The following is a 21,013-nucleotide window of genomic DNA, read 5'->3' on the forward strand; positions in this document are numbered from 1 at the left end:
ATATATATATATATATTTACTAAGAAAACTACTTATATTTGTAAGCACTCAATTCGCTTGAAACCATTAATGATACAGTCAGAATCAGCCCATGAAGTTTCACAATGTTGGCAGATAAAGAAAGAATATTTTTATTTAACTTCACAAAAACACGCAAGTTTTATTAGACTCTCAATTATCTGCTACATTCACCTCACATTTTACCATCTTCGAAACTTATCAGGAATTTTGAAGCACTGAATATGAATAAATTATCTCTCTGTTATATTCTGTAAGAGAAAACCAAAACAATTTTAAAAAACTACACACATACTTGCAAAGAAAATTTATAATAAGTAGGTACTCATTTCGCTTGAAACCATTACTGATACAGTCTCAATCAGGCTATTAATTTTCCCAATATTGACAGACGAAGGAGGAAACTTTTTATTTAATATCACAAAAACCTGAAAGTTTCATTCCCTATCTTCGAAACTTACCACAAATTTTCAAAACACTGATTATGAACAAATTATTTTTCTGTTACATTCTGTGAAACTAAACCAAAACAATTTTAAAAAACTACAAACATATTTACAAAGAAAATTTATATTTGTAGGTACTCATTTCGCTTGAAACCATTTCTGATACAGTCAGAATCAGCCCATTAAGTTTCTCAATATTAATATGACCTATCATTAACCAGCTGTTATTAAGGCTTCTTCACTTTTTAACTGCGTTTTTCAACAACGTTACGAAGGTAACAGTAACACTATACATTGATGAAGTTAATGTGAGGGCAGAAATCATTAAATTTGATGATCAACGATATTTTTACTCGTTTCAAAAAATAGAAGTCGAGCCTAATGATGAGCGCAGTTTCGTTCCTAAAATCCATCACTCCATTGGAGCGATCTTAATAGATTGGGTGATGGTAATGTTAATAACTATCCTATGATGCTCATCATAAATTTTTTAAACTTTTATAGTTATCCCGAAAACAGGAATCCCGCTAAAGGGATCAAAAATTCGATCCAAAGGTTTTAAATAGACTTTATTTTAGAGATTTTGTTTTCATTTTAGAATTTATTTTTAGAGTTTTTTTTTTAGTATAAGAAAGTTTTATTTAAAGATATTTAATGTAAGGGCTTTACTTTTTGACAACTACACTGTAAAAATTCATGAATAAAATTACATTGTTAGAATATTCATTCTAAAATTATGGAAAAATAACCGGCAGAAGTCTTTCCATTAATTAACCATAAGGTACGGTTTTAACTGTTTGTATTTATTACGGTTAGAAATGCAAAACTATACTGTTTTTAAACCGTATAGTTTTATATTCATTTTTTTAGCCATTTACAACCAGAGCGGTTTTAAAATCATAAAAATGAAATTTAACTATGCTTTTTGCTTGGTAATGGGCATTAAAGTTAGGTTGTGGTTGAGTTGTGTTTTATCAAAGGTACCATGGAATGTTGTTATGAGAAATGTAGGATTTTTTGTGCTAATCAGCTTTATGCTGCGGCTATCTATGAGTGAATGATATAATCGCATTCCAATTGTCCAGGGTCTCCAATTGAAGAATGCAGGACACTGGATCAGAGGAAATAATGTGGTGTCTCCATTGAATTTCGACCCCCATTCTGTCGGTCATGAGATTAACTGATCAGCCCTGTCGGCTATAATATATACCCAGCTGCAAGAAACTAAGTGGCTTTCTTAGGTGGACCTAATTGGCGCGTAAAATTCTGTTTTTTTTAACCGTTTTAGGTTTAAAAAACAGTTTATAAGCCATTTTTCTCACGGTTAACAGTTTGAATACCATTTTATTTATGGTTATTTGACTGTTTCGTTTCAATATGGTAACATAACAATTTCCGAAGTCATAGATGTAGAAGAAGTGCAGCTTCTGTGATCAATGAAGACCGGAGCACCAAAAGGCAGAAGGCTGACTCAGCTCCTTCAACTGCATACTTTAGCTGGGCATAGTGGAATGGCCTTCACGCCTAGGGTGGCCCTACCAGGAGATTAAACTCCCGACGTACTTCGCCCATTCCGCCCAGTGACACCACCCCGCCACGATGAGGCAGTATGCAGGACTTGAGGTGGCCGGCAGCTGTTACGTAAACCCGTAATGGCCGGTGGCCATTACTGGTTTACGTAACAGCTGCCCCAACGATATTGTCCTCTTTGAGGCTGACTTACAACCGCTCAGTTTTCGAAGAAAATCAATGCTTGTCAAATATTATAACAAACTACTCAGTTTTGNTAACTGTTTGAATACCATTTATTTATGGTTATCTGACTGTTTCGTTTCAATATGGTAACATAACAATTAAATAAATTGTTATTTAACCTTTTTTTGAGAAATTTCTAACAGTGTACGATAAAAAGCTCTGGGTACATCCATAAAATCCATTTTCATCGTAAAATTTCGTACCGTAATTTATGCAGCAATATTTGTTTAATTACAGTTATTCATTTCTTCGATTTTCTGCTAAAATTGTGGCATATCAGAGATATATTGTTCCGTGAAATTTTATGAAAAAAATAGATTTCACGGTAAAAAATACAGTATCGTAACTTGATCCGGTATTTGTTTACAGTGTAGTGTGCACTTTTAGGAATATTTCTTTAATGAACCATAATATCGTTCAAATTTGTTGAAACTTGTTAAAACTGTTAAATTGAATCAACATATAATTCTGTTTGAATCACAGTATCAAGTAATCAAATTTTTGTTTTATTTGACACGAAAATATTGCTTAATATCGATAATGTGCAGCAAGTTAGCACAATAAGGCTCAATGCGTTCCAAATTTTCTAACAGTACAACGTCACATGATTTTATTTTGATTAAGAAACAGTGATCACCTGTTTTGAATCGTCCCCTATAAACTCCCATACCACACAAATGGAATGACTTACATATTATTTAATATGTAAATATTTTATTACTTTATGAATATCTGACTGACGTTTAGTTTGAGGTTGCAAGTATTGTTTTTAATAATTATGTTCACTCGCGCATTTTTATATAAAGAAAAAACTATCAGAATTCTGATAGACGGAACTTAATATTCCCCACGGAAAAATTTAAACAATAAAAACAAAAAATAAGTTTCTATTGTTCGCAAACGTACATTTCTCTGTAAAATAATTGTCAGATAAGACTGTTCAAGTTTTAAAGAATCTAAAACTGTATATAGAATGTTACGTTGTAAGTGGCTTGTCGATAGTTTTAATATTTTTCTGTAAGTAAACGATAATTGCATGCATTTATTACATATCTGCAATGTTCTATTCTTTACTAGCTGTTTTTCAGAAGCGTTTCTTTGAAATATTGCACACTTCAGCTGCCTATTTATTTTCCAGTAAAGTACTTGAATTTTTCACCGCAAAGTAGGTTATAAGATTCCTGCGTTGACAAGAGCTTTATGATGATTGCAGGTTATTTTTAATACTATTCTCTCCATTTTTCCGTAATTCATGCAGTGCGTGTTGTGTGAAAAAAGAATTAGATGCGCTATCAGACAAGTGAAGGAAATATTCAATAACTAGCAATTTTATGATTACTTCAAGGTATACATTTTTGTGTAAATTTGACATAAAATAAAATATAAATGAGATAAAATAAAATATAAATGATTCCGTTGTGTAACACAGGAATAAATTTTGTTCCAAAAAAAATATGCAGTTTGAACACTGTATTCTGAAATCTATATTAAAATAATTGGGTGAATCAATGTTCATTTCTTCATGTGAAAAAAAAATATGATCAAGTAAAAAATGTCACAAAATAGCATGACGAGGAAGTTTAGAGAAACTCATCAACAGGGAAGTAGCGAAAGAATTTTCATCAGGGGTTGAGGATGTCGCAAACTTCCAATGCATTTATAAATGTGTGGATAATGAACTTTAGATAGTTAACCCGAATTAGTTTCATTTTTTAGCATTTACGTTTAACAGCATTTTCTCTGCCCATTATGGAATTCTACATTTTTGTTTCTTATTGAGTTAGAATCATTTAAAAAAAACATTTAATTAAAAAAATAACAAATTTATTTTTCTAAGTAAGAGAAATAACAAAATTATTTTTCTTACTTTATGCTACTGTTTGAAGAACTGCTGATTGGCGTAAAAGACAGATGACAAGTATCCAATTTGTTCCAATTTATCAGTATTTTAGGTGATAAACTTATTATTAAAATATAATAAAAGAAACAATAAATGGAATGTGTTTTTCTGTGTGAAATAATGAAGTGAATGTGTTCACCATAGCTGAGATGAGAATATATCCAATATTTTCCCTCATTTGGAATAGCTCTCAAATTTTGAGAGACAGTGTGTTTATGCTAGTGTCATTCACGTGTTAAACGCTCGAGCAGTTTCAACTTTTTCCACTTTAAGATCTTTTGAAGACTCCCAGAAATAAAACTCACTTTTGACGATTCAGCAATCCTTGGCCAGTATTTCGTTCATTTTGAGAATCATTTTGTCATGAAATAACTGTCAAATTTATGACGAAAATGTTTCCTCAACTAAAAACGAAATTGTAGTGCATTGTGGGAGATAATTATCTAGAATTACTAAACTAGAATAAAGAGTAGACAATCGAAAATAAAGTGACAAATTAAGCAGACCGGTCTGGAAGGTAGTCAAGGAGTTAGCCTCGCCCTAGAAAGATCCGGGGTACGATTCCCGCTTTGGGCGTGAGTGTAATTTATCTCTGTTCTATCTATCCTAGTTGTGTTGTGCATGACACCCACGTTGTTGCTAATTCCCATCTGGTCTGACGGGAGCACACCCACGTTAAAGTGATTATTAGAGAAAGGGAGGTTTTTATTTATTTCTTTTTGGAAAAAAGTGGAATGAGGAAATATTTCTTTAATTTTGAAAAAGTCCGTATCCTTGGCGAAGCTTATTTCTTCATTTTGACTGATAATTGTCGTAGTATATATCAAGAAACGGTTTCGTCAAAAACGAAGAGTAATAATTGAGTGTCTATTTTTCACAGTGAAGTCAATGAAATTTTTCTAATATGAAGTAAGTGTTTCCGCTTCTGTTTCTTGGGATTATTCATTTTAATTTATTTAAAATACGCAGAAAGATTTTTACTAGATTTTTGGAATTGTATAAGCATGTAAAAAAATTAAAACTTAAGTAAATATTATTTCATTAAAAATAACTTTTCCTGGCCATAGATGGTGCCACTGGAAAACATGAGCAATCGCTCCTCTTGCCTTAGTGACCAATTATTAATCAAAGATTACATTAAAAATTATTTCCTAAAATTTTTGTGATTTTATAACTCTACAGAAAGAAGAGGATCACTCTCTAAGGGTATCGTCCTGTTAACCTAGTACATTTAAGAAATAATCAGTATTAATTAGCTAACTCCTTAGAAATTACAACAAGGCTATGCATATTTAATTATTAAAAAAAGTTGATTTAAAAATTTAAAACGAAATAGCTTACCCTTCAGACTGCATAAAAGTTCACAACAGAACTGCAATTTACACGTATATCATTTCTTGAGAACCTGTAGATAATATTTCATAAGAAAAGTAAAATAAAATTTCTAAAACAAAATTTCAAATATTTTGTTAACAAACAATAAATATGTTATAGCAATATATATATAGATTTCATAATAACAAACTTATCGATAGCTGTTGAAGTTTTGTCGAAGCAATCACAACTGGAAAACTCTATTAACAAAAAGTTACTCTAATGATTTCAGGTTTTTGTGAAAGTTTTGATAATTTTTATAAAGGTGTGATTTTTTAAAAGATATATCATAAAAGCCTGCATCTTTAAGTTCTAACAATAATTCTAAGGATAGGTTTTCAAATATGTAAAGTTATACACTGAGGAAAAAAATGGTCAGAACTACCATAATATGGTAAAATTTACCGTCTTTCTGGCTCTATGAAGAAACCTAAAAGCTCGGTCATTTCTACCGAAGCACGTTGGTGATGATTTTTATTCAGTGATTTTGGAACAATAAAGTAAGTTTTAATAAGCGACAAAATTTAGTAAATACGGTAGAATTTGGTAATTTCGTCATGATACCTTAAGAGCATGGATATAAAAGCAATTTATTTGGTTAAATTTACTTTTCAGTTTGGTACTGTTTATTAATGTGTGGTAATATGAAGTATACTTTTGAAAAATCGGTACAGAGCTACCATTTGAGCGAAAAAGTTTACCAAATGAATATTTTAAATCCCTTACACTTTTGAGCTATTAACCAGAATTATGATTATTTTTAACAAAAATGTCATTACCAGACAGTACCGTAATTTTACCAGAATTTTTTTCTCTGAGTAATAAACACAAATAAGGTTTTTTTTTTCGTAAACTTAATAATGCCACAGTAGCCTGTTTTCAGTTAGGATGGCTTTGTGTATATTTTATGATTCCATAATTTAGACGTCTAAGATTCACATAATAAGAAAATTTTGACGCATTATATGCAAGTTAAACAACTAACAAAAACGCAAAATTAATTACATAAAATTAGTTATAAAAATTATAATAGCATACCAATTACGCCAAGAAGCCTATTATCAGTCTTTATGAAGATAATATAACCATCAACTGCTAAATTAAACTGAACTATAAAAATTGAAACATTGTTTGTGCGATTAGAGAATAATAGAATTTGTGTTTAAACACAAGTAATCTGAACTGAAGGTGACAAATAGGACTTTTAAGCGAATTGAAAAACTTCTGCAAAGAATTACAAAATTTGTTTATGCAAGGAGGATTCCACGCAAAAATAATTTTTAGTAAGTATTTATTATTTCATTTTATAATAGTAGGAAATATTTTGAATTTTAAGGTTTAATTTAAGGTGTAACTTATCATATTTGAAGCTCCCCTTCAAATCATTAAGCTTGAGTCCTAGAACGTAAAGATTTTATCATTAGATCAGAAGTTATTCAATGTGGTCCTTTTTTTTGATGCTCTTCACATTAAATGAACATTAGAATTGTGTGATAAATTTGAAGTTCTAGAAAAATCATAGGCAGTTAAACAAGTTTCGATTTAAAAACAAAAAGTTTGATCTTCAAAAGTAATTTTTTTCTAGATGCACTTCACACTATAATGCTATAATGGTTAAAAACAAATTTGTTATTTAATGATATAAGATACATTTGTATTGTATTAACGTTTTAACTTTCTCCGTATTGCTATAGCAGCATTATTAAACAGTTATATATTCCCTTAAAAATTAGATTATTTAACATCTTTGAGAAATTTCAACTATGAAATATTACTGACATCAGTAGCTAAATGTCTTTTCTAAAGTTCTCGAATATTCTCCATTACCTGCTGTCTAAAGTATGGTAAATCATTCATTTTTAAAGCATTGATCGCAATTTTAGCATATGTGTATGATGATGACCATTTCGACATTTGTTTTAGACATTCTGGAGTTAAACCAAGTATAAGTCTTCTTTTCTCACAGAAATTTTGGCCTTTTGTGTACTTGTAAAAAGAACGAAAAATATATCTTCTAAAATAAATTGTTACACAAGAAATTCTAAAATGAACCTCTTTTTTAAACTTTCTATTCAAATGACTTTAACATCAAAATATTTTATATTTATTGTTGTTGAATTATATCTCAAACAATACAGATGGAAAAAAAGTATTTTTTAGACTAAACGCTTTGAATAATTTTGCATATCATTTGTTACGGGGAGATTTAAAGTCGTTTTATTTATGTTATTTCAAACATTCGTAAATATTTTATTTAAGAATGCTTTCCCCTGATGTTAAAACGTGGAATTTTATATTTTGAATTTTTTAACCGAATCAGTTTTGAAATTTTGTGCATTTTTCTAAAAAAAATAGTAGGCCTTTTGTCACTATGCAGATGTCGCAATTTAGAATCATTATTTCCAAACGAAATAATATATATTGTGGCACTTTTTGGATTAAATATTATTCTACAAAAACATTTCATGATTTGTGCAAAATGTCCACATTAATTTAATTCGAAAAATTGTTTACTGTAAGTTTTGTATTTGCATAAAAACTATTATGGCGTAATGCTGATATATTGAAAAACTCTATTGCCACATTTGCTATAAGAAATATGTAAAAATAGACTTTCAAAATTTTGACAATTTTCAGATCAAGACTGTAGAAGTACTTTTTACATATTTAAGTATTTTGACAAAATGATTTTAGCAGTTCATTTTTTTCTAAATTTCAGTTCTTCATTATTACTTTTTTTAAATAAAATTACTAACGATAAAACATAGCAGGATATTTATTCGGCACATTTGAGTTAAGAAATATGCAAGAAGAATTAGCATTCAAAAATGTAATATCTTACAAATTACTACTGTGAACGGAGAAAAAACTTTTTATGAAAAATTTCTAATATATAGCTCATTCTCTCTCTCTCTCTCTAACAATAATAATACTACTATATTATTATTATTATTAATAATAATAACAATAATTATAATAATAATTATAATAATAATAATAATAATATTAATTATTATTATTATTATTATTATAAAATAAAAGTAACTGTTTCAGTATGTACTTCTCCCTCTTAAATCCAAAAAACAATTAGATAAAAATATATAAATCTTTACTGTTTTAGAAAAGAACTGTTACTGTTTAGAAGCACTGTTTTAGAAAAGTGTTTAAAAGCATTTTATATGAAAATATTATTGATAAGTGTGTAAGTTTTTAAGTCATTTTATAAAAGAATCTCATGTTTCCTTTGAGCCGCTGAATTCAGTTTAGCGAAAATTACTAAATGGTAGTAGAATATTACTTTTGGCAGCCACGTACTCTTAGATAAAAGCAACCTTGCCATTTTTTTTCAATTTCAAATTAGTTTTGAAACTTTAAAGTTAAGTTACAGTTTGGGCTATTTTTTATGAGATATTTTTATATATATCCGAAAATTAAAACAAAAAAATCATAATATATTCAGTTATTTACGCCTTTTTTTTCCTTTTTTTTCAATATTGCAAGGTGATACATTCTGTTGCTTTAATTTAAAGATTATTTGGTACTTATTTCAAATTGGAGACTCATAAGTATACAATTAATATAGTGAGAATTTTGAAATCATTCCTCTAGTATTTCTAACTGATTAACTGTTTTCTACATAACCTCTTCTCTTTGTCAACGTGTGAGAGAGAATCTAAGTAGCTTATTTTCTATTGATAAATTTTTTTCGTCATTTCTCTTCATTAAAATTAACTGTGGAATTAATAATATCTTTATAAAATAATTGTATTAAAAAAACATTCCCGCAACTACACGTCATGGGCCATGGAGATCACAGAGGTTAAGTCTCCACAATTCCGGGACAAATGGTATGAATGTGGCAATGGGGTTATCCCTGCGCACAGGCCGCCTTTACTTCCTAGACAAGCTGGTACCTATCCATCTGAAGCTGGGCCTTCGAGACGCCACTGGAGATCGAACGCTTGTTCTTCACAATGATAGTGCAGTGCTTTCACCACAGAGCCACCGCGGATCAATATAATTGTATTAATAATAAAATTTGACGGAGATAATATTTCTTTAGTAAAACTTACATAAAGTCTTACATTTTTAACCATTTCTAGTATCTTTCATACATTATTTCCAAAGTTATTGGACTTTTAATGATACATTATGAAATCATTCAAAATATTAAGTTCAAACCACACAGGTAGGTATTAGCAGCTAAATTTTCAATTGACTTTAGTCTGCAAGTTTTAAATACGTCCGCATGAAAGGAATATCAGACCACTTTAATACTTTGATTTCATGAAACTTCATGTGAGATCCGTTCCTTTATGGGAAGTAGAGGTGAAATGAGAGAGTGATGCAATCTGGCATTTCCATCGGTTGGTGAGTGATAGCAAACCAGGGGCAGAATATTGTGAAATAATCCACGTAATTGTCTGAAAAATGATTATTTAAAAATATTAAAAAAAAAATTTCAAATTTTTATTTTAAAAATGCTATATTAAACTTATTAAGAAACTTTTGAGGAAAATTTGCTGAGAAACATGCTAAAATTAAACTTACTTTTACACTTGCAAGCGCTACACTTGATTGAGCGCTACACTTGATTTTACACTTGATTGAGTAAACGATTCTATAAATAGTAGCTTATATAATTTATTTTCTAGCTTTTGACCTTAAACCTTTATTGTCGAATATGATATGTTAAGACACGTTTCGAATACCAAATTAATCAATCTATAAAAGAAGTTTTTTTAGTTTTATTCATTTATAGGACAAATTTTTCAGTTGAATTTCAACACATTCCTATACAAAGTATAAACTTCAATTTAATATCATTTCCACAGAATCATATAAATATTTTCCAACCATTAAAACATATTAAGAAATGATTTCCGAGTGTTATTTTACGAACGCTCTCCATGGTATTGAAACAGAAAATAACACCATTTACAACAAGAAAAGCAGAATAAATTCAATTAGTAGAACAGCTCTTATTTCAGAGTAAACAAATATAATATTTCTTACAGAATGAGAAATGACTAAAGGGAATTTCATACATTGCGTCCCATTATTTATTGTTAATGTTTATATGAATAGATATAAGAATATTAAATTCTCGTATGAATAGAAAAAAACGAAGTTAGACTAAATTATTTTAAGTTTTCATCCAACTGAGAGACATTACATTGCTTTTTATTCTAATCAAACAAATTCAGCAATCTAATTAAAACCAACTAATTGAGTAATTACTTAGAAATTAAATAAATAAACAGAGTAACAACTTAATCAACTTCTTCAGCTAATTCATGGCCTTTTTATTTTAAAAGTGACTAAATAGTGCTTTGTTTGCACTACGTTTAGGCTTTTATCAAGTAGCTCTAAAAGCTAATACTCTCTTGTAATAAACTAGGCAATTTTTAAACTATATATGGAAAAACTAAATTACTAATAATATATAGCTTACTAAAAAACTAACTTAATATTAACTTTAATAGCTACATAGCTAATAGCTTAATAGCTATATAGCTTAATAGCTTTATAGCTAATATTTTTCTAGATTAAATAACTTAATATATAACTTAAATTATTAATAATATGTACGTATTATAATATATGTGTAATAATATATATTATTAGTAATAATTTATATTATTATTAATTATTTAGTTAATAACCATCAACTAAATTATTGTTAAAAAACTTAATCTTTAACTTAAACTAATTATAATATAGAAGTTAATATGGAACTTAAATTAATTATAATATATAACTATGCATGTAAAGATTAAATTATTAGAATATAATTTTGATAATATCGACTATGGCTGCAAATGGATGTAGATTATTTTAAATATCAATTAAAACAACATTTTAGGATAAGAAATAGTAAAATTTTATTAAAAACCTATACGTGTTTCGATTACACAATGGTGCATTTTCATCAGTAAGATAAAATAAAGGAATGGTAAAAAACTGTAAACATTAAAATCCGACCCCGAAGTTTCATGATATTATCAGAGATAAATATACAGTTTCAACGCATTCTTTTAAGAGCCATAAAATAAAAATATTAAAAAACTAATGATTTCCAAATATTAGACGAATATTGTTCAGCAGTAAGATCCTTCACAATATCACTTGACTTTTATAGTTTTTAAAAAAAGTAGTAGCTCTATCGAAAATCTAGATAAAAAATCTATGAATAATATGAGGTGGATAAAAATCGAACCGATGGCCTTTGGACCAGCAATGTTTTACGATGCATGAGAGATAGAATTCTTGATTGCTGACGTAGCCTTGATGTTCTTTGATTCGAAGTTTGAATGCTCATTTGGTTTGTCCTATCTTTGACAGTCCACATTGTCAGGAAATCTTGCATGTTTCCCAATTGTTAACACTTTCAATTGGTTGATTGAAGTTCGAAATGAGAAACCTATATTCTTTTCTGAGAAAAGATGACTTGAAATTTATGCTTTTAGAGAATTTTTGATGTACGGAAGCTAATTTTCAGAAAAAAATTGGAAGCACAACTAAATTATTTTTTTTCGGCTTGGGCATAACCATACTTAGGATTATGAGCACGTTTGGACAGCTTTTTTAACAATACTTCGATTATTTAAGAAGGGTAGCCTCTGTTTGGGGTGATAGCTTTAATATGGTTAATTTCATCCCTCAGAAATTTATGCGAAGGAAAAAATGCTGAGAGCTCTGATGACCATGGAATTAAACACTGCAATATTTTGATTGGTGGATGACAAGAAAAACGGTGTGGGGGAGAAGAAACAGCAAAGGGTTCACTGTATACCGTGGTTTAAAAACAATCTTCTTTGCGGGTCTGAAAAAAAGGTATGGCCAAAATTACAAGAATATTGTAAAATTTACCGTATTTCTGGCTCTATCAGAACACCCATAAGCACGGTAAATTTTACCCTCAGTAATGAGTTTGGTAAAATTAACAAAATTATTATGTTTTTTATTATGTGCTTTAAAATTTCGTAAGTGGGATAAAATTTGGTAATTTTATCATGATACCTAAGAGCATGGCATAAAAACCATTTATTTATTTGGTTAAACTTATTTTTCAGTTTTGCATTTGTAACTAAATGTGTTGTAATATGAACTATAATTTTGAAAACCAAAATTTCTGGCAAAGCGTTAAATATTTGAATGGAAAAATTAATAAGTGAATGGTTTAAATACCGTATATTTTAGTTTTAATACCAGAATTATTCTTTTTTTTTTACCAGAAATGCTTTTAATATTAGTACAGAAATTTCCCCAGAATTTTTCTTCTCTGTGACAAATGCGATGTGGGAATTACTATTGACAAATACTCTTTTAATTGTGAACTGAATACTCGGGTTTTCTTCAAAATAGAATTTTGAGAGTTAATTTAATTTCTGATTGAGAAAGATTTTTTGATTCTGATTTCATTCAAAAAACCAAAACAATCTTTCACATAAGGAGTATATTAAAAATAACTGTATAATCTCAAACGACTAAAATTCAAAATAGTACATGTAGTATAGTATTGGTATATAATGTAGTATTAGTGTATCATCATTTAGTATTTTAAGATTTCATTTAACAGCTTGGCTGAATTATTGTGTTTGAAAAATTAGATACACTAAACTAATTAATTTAGTAAATAATAAACTACAAATAGGAAATTATTTGCCTGAATTCTTTACTTGATTTTTCATGCTCTATGACTACATAACGTTTCATTATATTCCTAAATTTCGTTGGCAGTTAGAAGAACTGTTTTTATAGTAAAAGGGAGAAAATAATAATTTTTTTATTTACATTTATTTTTTGAGTAATAAGTAAAATAAAACAAAATTGTCACTCAAATAAATTTTTGAACTCAAAATATTATTTATGCTGTTTCTAATCTTTTACATCCATAACGTATTGCTTCTTCATAAGTTTGAAGGGACATTTTAGAATTTTTATTTCATACAAAATAATTCATAATTTTATAGAAACGTATTTTCCAGTAAAAATATAGAAATTTTTTTTTAAAATTGGAATAAAAAATGTGGTACCCTCAAATGTATATTATCTTGATTGGGGGTTAATTTGTTATTTAACTCTCCGCAATTTTAAGCTTCTAGTAAGAAAAGAAAAATGCGTGCACTTCTATGTCAGTTTGAAAAGAAAGATTAATTGCTGGACTCGGAGGAGGCTTTAGCATTTTATTTATGCTATTTAAATATATATTTTTGTTATCTTTTCTCTGAATATAATCATTAAAAAACTTTGTAAGCAAAGTTACAGGATAACTTTGCCCACCAGATGTTTATTAAAAACTGAATATGAAGTTTTTTTCTAGGAAATATTACTTTTTTTGGTCGTAAAAAAACGAAAAAAGGCTTCACAACAATTAAAAATATATTTATTATTTTTCATTTTATTTATACTAAATACTGAGTTTTTAGTTTTCCATTTAAAAATTTTGTAATAATAATTTTAAGCAAAAAAAAAAGAAAGAAAGAGAACATATATGTGTACGTTATAATGATTATGAAATTTGAAAGAAGAAAGGGGAAAAATCTAATCCAAATAAATACACTGAGATAAAAAAAAAATCGTTTTCTTAGAAGGTTTTTAAAAAACGAGGAAAATGCTGAACATAACTTTTTTGGAAAAGTGAGTACCTTTTCTCTTTCGTTCTCAGATGGCAAAGCTTTAAATATTTGTTAAAATATTTGTTATCTTAAAAGTGTTTGCTTTTAAGTTGCATACTATTGCTTTAAAATAACTCTTAATGCAAAAACTGTATTACTTACTACTTTAGTTCAAACAAATAATGCAACAAATGTGAAGAAGATGAAATCAAAAATATTCCAAGCTACATTATTAATTTCTAAGATTTCCTAATTTTCAGTTCTTTAAAATTTGTTTTCTATTAAAATTATGATTGTAATACGTCTTTTTTGTGTGACAAATAACTTATCAGCGAAGTTTTATTTAAGGGAGCGTTATTCTGCCTGAACGGTCACTCGATTTGTTTAAGTTGGTAAATAAATGATTGATCATAATTCATACTTAATTTCATAAAATAAATATTAAATTTTATAAGAAAGTACGAAACCGAGATTGTATTCCGATTTCAAATAAATATGACAATATCAGAAAAATTATAAAACGTCCCCAATCTTAATTCCTAATTCAGCCAGAAACTTTACGAATAAATTTTTTACTGCTTCATCTCTCCAGCTCTTCTTTATTTATTTATTCTTTCTTCTTTATGCTAAACTGCAGACAACAAAGCCTTAAAAATCTCACGCGATAGTATTTCCGATTCTACCAATTCGAGAAAGCCTTAAAATTTGCAACTCGCAAAATAATAAAAAGCTAGTTTTTTTTCCAGTGTAGAATATGATTGTAGACTTTAAATTTTGTTTCAGTAGTTTCAAAACAGCGCTAACTAAACTCTTTTCTATAATATTGATGCACTGAAAGATTACAATTTGAGTCTAAGTTACTTATTCATGATTTTGTTAATATTTAAATACTCCTGTCAAATTCCAATTAGGATGTTTTCTTCCATATAACTGAATATCCTAGAAACCATACTGATTACTAAAGCGTTTTGAATTAAAACTGTCTTCCAGATTATCAAAATATGATTGTTACGTGTGTATGATGCCATGATGTATGTACTTAGTATCATAAATGTGTAATAAATTTATTATGATGCGTGTCAAAAAAAAATTTTTTTTTTACTCACAAGTAATATTTTTACACACAGATATAAAATATAAGGTATTTATATGTCGCTTTATACATTTTGTTTGCTTATCTGTGCAAATAGTTTATGTTCGGAATTTGAAAAAAAGTAGCTTCTGGTTTAATTTTACCTTAAGAGCAATTTTTTTTAAATACTTATATTATGCAGTAACAAACGTAAATCTACGTAGTGCATATTACATGCTCATGCTTTCGTTCATTTCTAATGCATATTACATAATCTAGTTTTTTTTTTTTTAATATTCTAAAATTTAAAAAAACTTTTATTTCAAATACAACCATAGCAACCCATTTGAACATTATAAATTATCTCTGTTTGCTATTCAAAGTATTAAAAAAATTCCTTGATGCACCTTTTCCTTCAAATGTTTTACTTTAACCACCTGTATTGACGTCTGAATCCGTCAACTTTTTTTTCGTTGTAACTTCTAAATTCTGGATAAACCTAATAAAAGAAAGCCAAATCATCCGAGGTGAATAAAGCTGTTGCTTGCGGTTTCACCAATTTATAGAGACTAATTAATCGACAAGGATGCTGACAGTGGTACATGCAATTTTGAAGTGAGTTAAAACACATTTATATTTACAAACTAATAATTTTTTATTTCATTTGTATAACACGATTGTGCCTTTGTATATAAAAAATCAATCCGTGGGTCTTAGACACTATGCAATATAATTTTGTGATTGCGTTAAACTGGGAAAAGTAGCAATGAAGAAGACAACATGAAACACCCATAGAGATAATTGAATACCTACAAGTGGCGTCATTGTGGGTATCGATCCTGATTGGCTGTTGAAACGTGGTGTTTCTTTTTGTTAGCAACTGTTCTTTCCATTTTAATTAGAGTAAGCCAAATCTGTTCAATATGAGTTTGACATGAGATCAATTATTGTGTCCTGAGATAATCTCGTAACTAATTAATTCTTCTAAGTAATAAAATATTTCATTATTACTTATCAAATCTAAAGAAATAAGCTATTAGTTTCTTTTTTTAACTGAAGAAGCCAACAATAAAATATGTCTAGTAGTTCTAAAGTTAATACGCTATTTTGTTAATCAATAAGCAGCTGGATCTGATGTTATAGGTTTGGTGGTTGCGTATCAGCGGTCTTCTTCTTCCTAAGTCGAGAGTATCCCATTGCGCAAAGTGGATCTTCAGAGTTGTCATACAGGTTTACTCAAAGTCGCAGTGAGGTATGAATTGAATATTTCGGTATTTAATAAGTGTACTGATTGCTGTTCAAAATAAAATTAAAGAATTTTAAAATCATGTTTCTCAAGAGAACTAAAGAAAACAAAAAACTGAAAAGTACTAAAAAGGGACTTTTAAGAGGCTTATTTATGTCAAATTGAAAAAACATCTTTTTGTTAGTCTACTTAAAAAAAACGTGCTTTTGAGAGAAAAAATTATTATTTTCTTCCTTTCAGTTCCCTTAGTTTTGTGTCTAATAATTTGTTAATCACAGAAAGAGGCTGAGTTTAGATTGAACATAAAGTAATTTTGCTGGGTGAAAAAAATTTGATAATTTATAACTGTATTAGTAAGGAAAAATTTAACTTGTATCACTATCCAGCAGAGAGCTTCAATTCAAATTTGATCACTCTAGCTATTCGGAAAATGATAGAAATTCTAATTGTTAGTGGAAGAGTAATAAATTTTAATTTATAGGTTTTGAATTGATTGAAACTTGTATTTTCATGAAAGCTCTGTAAAATTTAAATATTTTAAGTTAGTCGAATATATGTCGAAATTTCCAATCATATTAAATTCTGCTTGTAACAGACTGGAATCAATTGACACCCACATTGTCATCTAGCAAGGAATTCAAGTTGAAAGGTTGTTTTTCGAAGGGTCTAAAATAACGCTTTTTTAAAATGCTGTGTTATTTTTATAATTTCTGTGAGTTTGTAACAGTTATTCGTAACTGTTAAGCCAAGTGACTATAGTTAGTCAGCGCCCTCTACGCTGATTCTGAAAGTAGCACAGAACGTCAATATGAAGAAAGACCATCTGTGTTTAAAAAAAAGGAGTTTTTGATCAGAATTTTTAATATTTTAAGAAGTTAATTAAATATTGCATTATCTCGGCTCATAAAATTTTACGAAAATTGAAAATTATTCATTGATTCTGATAATTTTTATCTAAATTGAAAAATTATGCCAAATTGGAGATTTTTAAAAAAGTTTACTATGCTTTAAAATATTTAAATTAATTGCCCGTTCTCCAAGTTTTACCTACAAGATAGTAAATGGGAACTTTTCGGTTAGCCAGGAGCAAGGAAATTCAACTACTTTTTAATTTATTTATTTTTTTATTATTATTTTTTTATTAAAAGTTTTATGTGTTTAAAAAATGAATAAAGTAGAAAAAAATTTTCAATTTGGTGAAGATCCACCTTTTTCAGTGACTTTTTGCTTTTGTGTGATTAACCGAAAAGTAGCAAATATAGTTTAAAAATACGCGTTCACCTAAACTTTGAAGCACTTAAACTGTGCTTTTTTATTTTCCTCGGCAAATAGGCTTCTATAAACAATGCTAAGTGTAATTAAATGATACTTATCATTTTAAATAATTATACTCATCATTAAAATTATACTTATTATTTTAAATGCAATTATTTAAAATTATTATACTTCTGTAATGAAAATTTACAATACTTTATTGTTACATAAAAGATAAATATGTAAATTGGAATTTACAAAGATAATTTTTGACAAATTAGTTGTAAAAAATTTTTTAAAAAACGAAATTGATATTTTTAAACATTGAAGTTCTTGAAACAAAAAGACGTAAAGCTGTTGGCCCCTTAGAATGTCAGCAAGCTTTTATTTCAAAATTAAGCACACTTTTATAAAAGTTGCCTTCTTTTGGCTGCATTTTCATAACACAAAATTAAGTATAATTTAAGAGTTAACAAGAAAGCTCTCAGTAGGCAATATTTTAAAAATATTCAAATTTATTGCATTTAATACTTAAATTTAAATTGGTTGATATGGTTTCCTAAGCGAATAAGTACCATTTCTTCATTAATTTAGCTTTTTAGCGCAAAACTTATTTCAATTTATACCTATAAATCAGTAATAATCAGTATCGTCGTAATTATTGTCGACAGTAAGAATATGGCAATATTTAACTAAATAAGAGAATTTTTTACTTTTCTGGTTCTGAAGATTCATTGACTTTAACCAAGCCTTCTAAGCCTTTAACGGTAAACTAGATTTTTAAAACTAAATTTTATTCTAAAACTAAGTTATTAAAATTTACTGTACAGTGTAAAAGTTTCAATAAAGAAAATATATTATAGTAGAATGTTTTTAAATATTACTTAGAATAATTTTTAATTTAGCTTTAGGATTTTTTAGAGAAGATGCAATCTAAATTCATCTATTGGTGATGTAAAAAATAATTTTTTTAGGAAACGAATTAAAAAGAGTTTAAATTTTAAAATGATGAAACACTCCTCAAACAAGAATAGAGACAATGAAAGAAATTATGCAACACTTTTAAAGTATAGTATCTTTTTTTTATATAATATACTAGCTGAATACCAGTTCTTCGTAATAAGTGGAAAAAAGTAATTGCTCAATAAATTAGTATCAATCAACGTTACGAAATCATGCACAAAATTGAAAAACACATATCAACACAATTAATTAAGCTAAAACAACTCCATGTATTTTTTATCTCTATAATTTGTTGCAATTCCTGGTCTCTTGAGGTTGTCAGACTAAGCAAAATATGTTTTTAGGTTTTTATCCTTGTGGGGAGAGTCACATCGACCATGTCAACCTTCTTCTATGAAAAGGTACCTCACCATAGAATCGAGTTAACATGTCTTATATTGTTATATTTTTGTAGTGATAGATACACTACAGTACTCCCCTACCAAAATTATATCTGAATGATAGAATTCGAAGAACGGATACTACTAGTTGACTCATAGCAGTTTCGCGAAAAGCCGGGAGAGCTGTATTTAGATCACCATACTTTTTTTTAGTATTGATTGTGAGAGTTGTATTAAAGTCACGGTCGAGGTTGCTCTTGAGTTGCCCCCAGCTGTCGAATGTATACGTTGCGTGTAATCAAGACTGAGAAGCAACAGCTTGAGGAGGACAATGTCGCAGCCACAAGTAACAAGTCAACAATTCAATGTGGACCATCCATAGGAGAAGAAGGCGTGTTCAAATCGTAGTGAGAGTTTCTGCTAAGGTATACGTGTTCACATCACGTCCGGGTCACCAATGTGGGAAGAACAGTTATCGACAATGTCATACTTCATCTATGAAAAGGTACCCCAACATAGAATAGAGTTTAGTGTCTTATATACTAATGAACTAGAATTATATTTTTGTAGTGGTAGATACACTACAATCCTATTAAGATAATGATTAATTATATTCAGTATCATTTGGCATAATGATATTGCTCGAGGTCAACTCATGATAGTTAAAAATTACCTTAGGCAACAATTTACTCTTTTGGTGTGCTTTAAAAAGCTATTTCCACAGATGTATATCGGTACCACTATTGGTATGTTTAGTACTTATTTAAAAACATCTCTCTACATAAGAGCCTCTTATTAAAATTGATTATGCATCATTGGTGATAATAATAATAATAAGGGGATTTTATATGGTTTTCCTGGACGAATAAGTGTCATTTCTCCATTAATTTAGCTTTTTAGTTCAAAGCTAATTCTTTCATTTTAATTTTTTACTTTATACTTTATACCTTTTCTCCATAATGTAGCATTTTAAAATGCAACATGTTTTTTATTTCAAATCGTGCCTATTAGCAAATTAATTAATTGTAGTTCTCGATAATAATTAGTTATGACGCTAATATTTTTCATATCATTTTTGGCGAGCGAACTAATATTAATATCGGTACTTACTTCGGGGGCCGTAAAAAATCTGCAGAATATTATTGACTCCACTGATGCTTAAGTAAATGTCGTTCTAAATACAACTGGTATTCCTGTTATAAATGCTGTGGTTATGAGAACCTATTATACCTAGTTGCATAATCTAGATACTGGGGTAATAGATCTTTTACTGCCCTCAAGACAGATAAATATCATACTATCACCATACAACACATTCGTGGCACATATATACAACATTAATTTCTTATTATTTGCCGTGTGTTCCGGTGCGAATTCATATGATTAGATTTATCATAATTTGAGTTAGAAATTGAACTCACTAAAATAAATATTTTTGCAACTTAGTATCATCAAAAATGTGATATTCAGAATTAACCATAATTTTTCCATGGCTTAGTAGATTATTTTCAATTTTATTTCATTAGTTCTTGTTTTGTTTCCACTAAATAGGTTTACAGAAACACGTTTTACAAAAGTAAATGTCATAATATAATATCTCGTGGTTTCATATATAAATTCGGTGACGTCATTCCCAAACGCTCCGAAATTATTAACGTTAATTTTACTTGTAGTAACATAACATGGAAAGCCGAAGTAAAATAATTCATAAGAATGTTCAATAAGATTAATTTTTGATTGATTAGAGCTGCAAGCTAGAAAAATCACTCATAATATAATTTTTTATTAAATACCGTTCCTTTGGGATTAGCATGCGATTCGGAAGTAAGTTGGAAAAAGTTTCTACCAAAAAAAGTTCTGGAAGTTGGAAAAAGTTCTATCTTCTCTGAACGTACTTGCACCAAATTCAGTGCGGATCAGTTCAGAATTGAGAATTTCTATAAGGTACATACACCACATACAGATAAACATTCTGATATATAAA

The 21,013-nt window shown here is 28.5% G+C and overlaps 1 protein-coding gene and 1 long non-coding RNA gene across 4 annotated transcripts in view; one reads left to right on the plus strand and one right to left on the minus strand.

The window, feature by feature from the left end:
- LOC122268271 (chaoptin-like) overlaps positions 1-21,013 on the minus strand; it is a 58,047-nt gene that overhangs the window by 36,389 nt on the left and 645 nt on the right. For all 3 annotated transcript variants that reach the window (XM_071183027.1, XM_071183025.1, XM_071183028.1), the window contains exon 2: positions 5,461-5,524. The gene's annotated coding sequence lies outside the window, so the exon portion shown is untranslated. The remainder of the gene's footprint in view (positions 1-5,460; positions 5,525-21,013) is intronic.
- LOC139425975 (uncharacterized) overlaps positions 15,668-21,013 on the plus strand; it is an 18,903-nt gene continuing 13,557 nt past the window's right edge. The window contains exon 1 of the long non-coding RNA XR_011637182.1: positions 15,668-15,801. This is a non-coding gene — a long non-coding RNA (uncharacterized lncRNA). The remainder of the gene's footprint in view (positions 15,802-21,013) is intronic.

Source organism: Parasteatoda tepidariorum, chromosome 1 (genome assembly GCF_043381705.1).
Source record: "Parasteatoda tepidariorum isolate YZ-2023 chromosome 1, CAS_Ptep_4.0, whole genome shotgun sequence".
NCBI lineage: Eukaryota > Metazoa > Arthropoda > Arachnida > Araneae > Theridiidae > Parasteatoda > Parasteatoda tepidariorum.